At 39.5% G+C, this 8,089-nt stretch overlaps 1 non-coding gene across 1 annotated transcript; it reads left to right on the top strand.

Annotated features, from left to right (window-relative positions):
• Window positions 1–6,792: 6,792 nt before the first annotated feature.
• LOC123453364 lies at window positions 6,793–6,899 on the top strand. The gene has a single exon (XR_006632757.1). It is a non-coding gene; the product is annotated as a U6 spliceosomal RNA (small nuclear RNA).
• Window positions 6,900–8,089: the final 1,190 nt, after the last annotated feature.

Below are 8,089 nucleotides of genomic sequence, written 5' to 3'. Positions count from 1 at the left end.
TTCAATGAGAAACTTTGACTTAAAACACAAGATGGAGATCAATTGAAGAAGATACGTAGTGTTGACCTCTGGCCTACACATGCACATGCGTGTGTATGTGTGTGCACACACACACACACACACACACACAATGCACTGGGTTGCCAGATCCATCCAGTGACTAGGCATACTTTTCACTGTGGTCCAGAAACTTACAGAAGGGAACTGGGACTAGGAAATAGCAAAGCAAACCCTGGTCCCAGAAAAGAAGTTGCCATAAACACATTTTGGTGTTTCTCTTAAGGAATGTGCTTCAAAATAATATGGAGATAAGACATCAGACCTCTAGTGCTTTTACACTCCAGTTTCAGAATAGTAAGACTTCAAGAAACCAAGAGGTATATACAAAATCTTTTGGAAATAAGAGAGCCATGAAACATTAGGAAATGAGACGGAAGAGATATGAGCAAAGGACTTGACATAATTTGGCTTAGAAAAGCAAAAACCAAGTAGTGACTCACTAACAATCTTTTACACAAGAGGGGAATTTCAGGAAAGGTGGTGAACAGCTGCTCTATTTCCACAGAAGTTCAGCTAATAGAACCTGAGCTTCCAGAACAGCAGGAGGGGTTAAGGTAGAGGAAGAACTCTGGTACCTGACAGCTGTGAAAGGTAGGCATTGCTTGCCATGGGGACCCCTAGCTTACAGAGGTTTAAAACTACATAAATGATAGGCTATGAGAGTTGTAGATCCATCTCTGTCACTGTTTCTCAAAGTGCAAGATTCAGGCTACTAGTAGTAAGGGAATTGCTGCCTGCTGCAGAGACAAAATTTTATGACTTGGGATGGCAAAAGGATTGAGGAATTCCTTTCAGTTCCCTTCATTATTTGACATGTCAGAGAGAAACCAGTACCTATGTAAAAGTCAGGGGCAGGGAGGAAATCACAATACATGCCTGTAATCCCAGAGCTGAGGCGACAGAGACAAGAGGATTCCTGGTGCTTAATGGCCAGAAAGTCTAGCTGAATTGGTGAGCTCCAGGTTCAGCAGGAGATCCTGTATGAAAAGAGAGATGGAGACAATGCATGACACATATAAGTCAACAAGGAGGGGCCAAGGAGAGGGGGTAGGACATGGAGGAGGCTAACAATGGTACCAACTTGACTGTTTCACTGAGTACAAACTAATTAATAAAAATAAATTAATTAATTGAAAAATGGAGTTGGAGAGTAATTGAGTAAGACACTCTGTGTTGACCTCTGACCTCCATATGCGTGCACACAAATTCATATATACACACAGCTTCACACATGCAATACATTGGACTGACAGATATCTCCAGTGAGGCACTTACATCTCATTCTCTGTAACCCATGCTGATCCTCCTTTGAACAGACACAGAAGAAGCCTAAGCTGCACAAGGTAAAAGTAGACAACAGCAGGTTGATAATCATGTTAGTGTGAGAGAGAGAGAGAGATATGGTATTTATATGTGTGGTATATGTGCATGTTGCAGAGCTTTGGTGGTTTCATGAGCATCAATGATTCTCCATTCTCTGCTCCCAACTATTTACATAGTATGGTGGTTTGATTCAGGTGTCCCCCATAATTTTCTGTGTTCTGAATGCTAGGTCTGCAGCTGGTGGAAATTTGGGAATTGGAACCTCCTGGAAGCAATGTATTGTTAGGGGTGGGCTTATGAGTTTTACAGCCAGCTCTCCCTTGCCAGTGTTTGACACACTCTCCTGCTGCTATTATCTACCTAATGCTGGTGAGGAGGTGATTTCTACTCTCTGCTCCTGCCATCATTTTCTCTTGCCACCATGGAGCTCCCCCCGCCCCCGAGTCCATAAGCCAAGATAAACCCTTTCCTACCACAAGCTGCTCCCGGTCGGGTTTTTTGTGCAGCAACTCAAAACTAGCTGTACCATATGGTTTCTGGAAATCAAATTTAGTAGTCTCAGGCTCCCTTCAGCCCTCATGCTTTTTCAGGAAGCATTATTTCCCATAGAACCATCTTTCCAACCTTTCTCATGGTATTTTATAGTCTCTTCTATAAGTGATACTGTTTTTCCATTTTACATAGTAATAATAAGTTTCATTTTTAAATACATAAATGTAGAAAGGCAAATGCATGGAATGATAAATATGAACTATAGGATACTGATGGTTGATAGGTATGACAAAAGTTATGCTAACAGTACCTGAAAAAGGTGAAATTTTTGAAAATAATGAGTGTATGTCAGCCTCTCCTTTGTGCACAAGACACCTGATGCTTAAGAAATGCAAAGATGTCCGAACTTCCAGGTGGAGCTTGCTGAAATAAGAGGTGTACAAGAAATGAACGTGCTCAAATGAGAGGAAGGGGAGCATGGGACTTCCCTGTCCATGTCTACACCATCAATCTTCTGAGCAGAGTGTGTGGTCAGCTTGAGGCTGGTGCACATGGAGCCCTGCATGAAATGAACCAGTGTTCCCTCCCACACCCTGGCCATTTCTCTGTGTAACTCTGCACATGTGAGCAACATGTTAGTAATAAAACAATGGAACCCTCATGCAGAATATGACCTGGGCACAGTGCAAAATACCACACACAAATATACCTCAGGAAATCTTATTGGATCCTCACATGTAAAATACACTAGATATACAGTTATGCTCTGCTGCTACTTCTCATAAGCCTCTCACAGGAATGTTTCACTGGCAAAAAGTAACAAATTTTTCATTCACCTTATCCAATTTTGAACAAAAAAATAAGCCTTATCCTATTCTGAACAAAGGGAAAGTATAACTTGCAAACACCTTATTTTCTTGAATTGGCCTTTATTGTTCAGCACTGTACTAAATTATACTACACTTTTATTGGAGGTTTATTTCTTCCATGCATATTAAGGCAAGCTCTCCTCATTACAGTGACAAGAATTCTTCACCCAAATTTGAGTGTCATCAGAGATGACCTTGGATTATGTTGCCTGAAGGCAGAGAGGTGAATGTAAGTATTTAAGACAAGATTGTGTCATTAAACGTATATTCTCCTTGAAACTGAGTTTAAACCACCCTAATGTTTATTTATTTGTTGTTCAGAAATCATTAAACATTAACTTCAACTTAAGGTGCATCCAAATAAGCTCAGATTCATGAACACCATGACCAAATTGGCAAGTTTTTGCCATAAATATGTGGATGATATTTAGTCAATGCAAATGCAACATTTTTGAAAAGTGGAATTATTAACAGGCATTCATGTGCAGCTCAATAGAAAAGTGAATTTGCAATCAGCCTGCCAGAGACATTACAGAAATGTGTGATTTCTAACCTCTAGTTATGTAAACTCGTAACATTCATTGTATTGCACAAATAGATCACTCAAGAAGGTAAAGGTTGCTTCCAGAAATAATAGTTGTATAAAGGAGTTTGGTTCTGTGGTAGATTAAAGATTGGTGCCTTACTCCTGCTTTCCACAGCGAGCTGCACACGGCAGAAATCTATTAATAGCATCGTTAGCTTCAAGGAGGCAGCTTCCATGGAATTCAGATCTTAATGTACAGAAATAGATACTCATCTACTCTCTAGCAATGTAACACTCATAATGGAAAAATCTTTGCAAAATGAAAATTCTACCCTAATGAAAATTTCCCTTTTCACTGAAATAAGAAAGAGATGTGGCAAAGTCAAGGTTCTTCATTTACGTGAATGATCTCACAGCCCTACTAGAAATGTACATTTAAGCCTGGGGATTATTTGTTAGAAATTCTAATGTTAAACTACCTGAAGACTACATTTAGCTACAGATAATACAAACCAATAGACACTGCAACATTTTTTCTATAAATGGAACTTATAAATATTTATTTTAAAGGGTCAACAGTGTAAGGCTTCTGTTGCTTAAACAAGTTTATTACTACCATGTAAAAAAGCTAAAGCAAATCAGTATGTTTAATCCTGTAGGGTGTTAGCATCTGTGCTGAATGTTAGTACAGTAGGCTTTGTTTTCATATTCTAGGAACCAGCTTTGTAGTGAAGTAAGTTGCCCTCAGGAGCAGTGGTGTGTGTGTGTGTGTGTGTGTGTGTGTGTGTGTGTGTGTGTGTGTGTGTTTGCTGAGGGGACATCTATCTTCAAGGATCTGAAAAGAATATAGCAAAAAGTAATAGAATTTGTTCCTAGGGAGAAGGAATTAGAATGTGAAATTTGCTGCCAATACAACTAAATATGTTGACTGTGGTCCAAGAAACAGAGAGGAACAAGCTCAATATGTAAGAAATATATTCATGCAACTTTGCAGTGAGTGTTTAGATTTTCCCACCAAAAGGAGGGATTCATGTTCTCAATCTATAGATCTGGCCTGACAGTGTGATTGATGCTTGGAGGGGTATTATGTCAGTTCCAATCCTAACCATTAAGAGCCCTTGCACATTTTTGCTCTTCTCCTGGAACACTTCTGCCATGATATGTGCAGGCCCAAATCAACCTTCTAGAAAGTGAGGAACCATAAAGAGAAAGGTTGAGCCAACTGACCACAGATATATGACTCAGCACAGCCAAAACCAGCCTGTTGTGACCTGGTGCTGCAAACCACCAAGTCATGAACAAGAACTAACTATTGCTGCCATGAGCCAATAAGATTGAGGTGATGACTTATGTAGCAAAATCTCTTAGCTCCTGTGATGAATTCAAAGCTATGGAAAATGTCACCACTTGAGTGTCACGGACTTCAGAAGACACAAGACTAAAATCTGATAGGTTAATGGGTAGCCTTGAGGAAGTACGGAGGCTTTCCTCCAAAACCCTCTCGGCTTCTGTTGGGTCAGTGAGAGACAACAGCTGCTGACATGGGGGATGTTTTACTCCTTTGTCCAGCACTGGACGGACGGGGAATATGCCGCACTTATTGTACAGCAGGGAGGAGTAGCTGCAGTCAGGGAGTAAAGGAAGGATACCCTTCTTGACTTGGAGTCTGCTAAGCCTTCCAAGTAGGGTAATGCAGACAATTCTCCAAGAGTAACCAATGGGCTCTTGTCAACCAGATGGAGTTCATTTCAAAGTCTGAAAGTAATTTGGATTAATACAAATACACTCTAAACATTGCAGATCTGCTCATACATGCTATCCCCAAACATAGGATCCCTCTGAGTCTCATTTAATGCTGCTGGTCTTCAGTCTACTTTGTATCATATCAGTATTACTACCATTCTTTTGTGAGCATTTGCCTACTATAAATTTGTTAATCTATAAAAGCCTGAAATGCTGTATGTACTTAAATATAATGGGTTGGGGAGTGACTCAATGCTTGTTGCACAAACATGAAGACCAAAGCTTGGATGCCCAGAACTGAAATAAAAATGCCAGACAATCCCAGAGCTGAGGAGGTGGAGACAGAAGGATCCCTGGGACTTGTTAGCTACCTTGTCTAGATGAATCGAGCTGAGTTCTGAGTTTGGTGAAAGACCGTGTTTCATAAAAGACATAAATGGAAGAAATGATACAGCAAGATACCCAACATCAACTTCTGACTTCCACATGTAAACACACATATACACATGAACCCAGTGAATATCAAAACACATGCACACATGCAGACGCATCACACACATACACACCTGAAAAACATATAATAACCAAAATCTGCCAGAGACTGGGTCTAGGATAGGCCAATGCCAGCACTGAACTTACCACAGAATGTTAATGTATAGTCAGGGCTTAGAACTACTGATCTAGATTTTTTTTCCCCTACTTCTCACCTGTAGATTGAGTCTTCAGCACAGATTTCTTCTGTGCAGCATCAAATCTCTCAGGTCTGGTTACAAACACCAGGAATTTCACTTATTACAGGTATTTTTTAACAGAATGTTTCTTATGTTATGGGAATCCTTTCCTTTTAATTTTAGCCTCATTAATAACAATTATTACTAGGCCTAATTATGAGTTCCGCTGGTTCCTTTGCTCATCGGGGTCTTATTTTCCACCCCTCCTGAATGGAGTTGATATGTCAGTTGAGGAATTTTCAGATGCATGCAGCAGAGCAGCCGGCAGCACTCGTTTGTGGCAGAGGAAGCAAATTTTTCCAATCAAAGCCAGAAGCAGGACACTTCCCTCCTGGGCTAGAGTGAGCATCTTCACTGCCTCGTCAAGGTGACATGCTCTCCATCTTTCTGCTCTGCCAGGCTCAACATGCCAGTGAGTCCCCTGTGGCTTTAAAATGGCAGAGGCATTTCCTGGTGACACTTGCAAATAGGTAGTATCTGGGACAGAAAGGGATGTCTCCTCTCATGGAACTCAAGTAAAACCTTTTTTTAGAAATACCAAATTCATTTTCCATAAGGCTGTTTCACTTAAAATAAAGTCTTATCCCTCAAACCTTATGACATTTGGATAGTGAGTCAGCCATGGTTACTAATTCTTTCCCACAATATGTTTTTAATCATCTATCCAATTCAGCCAAACTACTCAAATTGAATTTTAAATGACTTTTAAATGAATTTCAAAGTATACATGAAAACAAAAATAAACATGAAATAAAAATATAAGCAACATAGGCAAACTACAAAGCAGGAGGTTAAGTTTCAACTCACATCAGAAAATACAGGGCTGGTATTCTGAACTTATGGACAGTTTCTTAAAATAAGAAGCAACAACAGTGCACATGATGGTGTCTATATATTAGTTCCACTAACAGGAACCAAACTGGCTAGGAGTAATAACTCTTTCCTACTCTGGGACAGAAATGAAACAGATAAGCCTTATGGGGCAGGGAGTTGAAGAGGCTCCTACCATCCAAATATGGGACAATGTGACCACAATTAAGAAAATTAGGTGCTTGCTTCGGCAGCACATATACTAAAATTGGAATGATACAGAGAAGATTAGCATGGCCCCTGCGCAAGGATGACACGCAAATTCGTGAAGCGTTCCATTTTTTAAACAAAAAAAAAAGAAAGAAAATTAGAACACATCTGTACATTGCACACTAAAATCTATCAGTTCATAATGATACTTTAAAATACAAATGAGTGAACAATAATATTTGGGTTAATTATGAAAAGATAAGATAATCTAAAAATTAACCATGAAACAGACAGTATCATTTATTCTATTATCTTTTAGTGCAAACTGAATGCGGGGTAACCAAAGATAGATGAGGAGAAGTTTCTATTTATATAAATATTTCAGCTCATAAATGAATGAAGATTGATCCAGTTGGAATTTCTGCATTTTGCAAACCAGGAAATTGACATTGAATCTGACCTCAGTAACTTCTGGTAGAAAGATACACTGGTATATATGAATGATATAGTCTAGCTAGACATTCAATGTTGATCAACATATTATTTAGTGAGAACTTTCATATGTGAACATATGGTAATTTGATCATATTCCTATCCCTTTATCATTTTTGTCACTTCCCCTCCATTATAGCCAATATCCCCTAAGAACCCTACTCTTTCAAAGTATCCATACCATTTTTTGTCATCTCATTTCTTTTGTTATCCTCTGCTCTCCATGTCAAAAGGTAGATGGCTTAAATCTGTTTTGGTCTTATGGGGTTATTGGCAGCTGCTGCGGGGTCATGAATGCACCAGTTTATTCATATCAGTAGGGCAGCACCCAAACTATGCATAAGCACCTAGTGGCTCTTATATTCTTTCAGTCCCCTCTTTCACCATGTTCCTTAAGCTTTGAAGGACACAGTAAAAATCTCCATTAGTGGTGTTTCCTCAGCCTTGTATTTTGAAGAGCTTTGTCTACCACCACCTCCACAGAGACACTACCTCTGCAATGTTCTGATTCCTGACAGGTATGATAGAGGTGACTTATCCAGTGCTAAGCCCTGGGCGGTCTCTTCTTGTTGTTATTTTGATGAGTCTTAGATGTCCCTGGTATTCACCTCTATCTGTAAAAGAAGGTTCTCTAACCAAAAGTGTTAGAACCTCATTATTCAAATGGCTTAACCATACAAAATTTGAAGACTTTCTCATGGGCCTGATGCTTCCATTTAGCCAAATAATAGTAGAAGCTTCCTTCTAGGATCATAAGCTTTTGACTTGGTTCTCAGTACCAGGCATAAAATCCCTCCCATATGAGTATATGAATGTCTCAAATCCAATCAGCA

This window comes from Jaculus jaculus, chromosome 11 (genome assembly GCF_020740685.1).
Source record: "Jaculus jaculus isolate mJacJac1 chromosome 11, mJacJac1.mat.Y.cur, whole genome shotgun sequence".
NCBI lineage: Eukaryota > Metazoa > Chordata > Mammalia > Rodentia > Dipodidae > Jaculus > Jaculus jaculus.
This window is presented reverse-complemented; position numbering and strand designations above follow the sequence as displayed.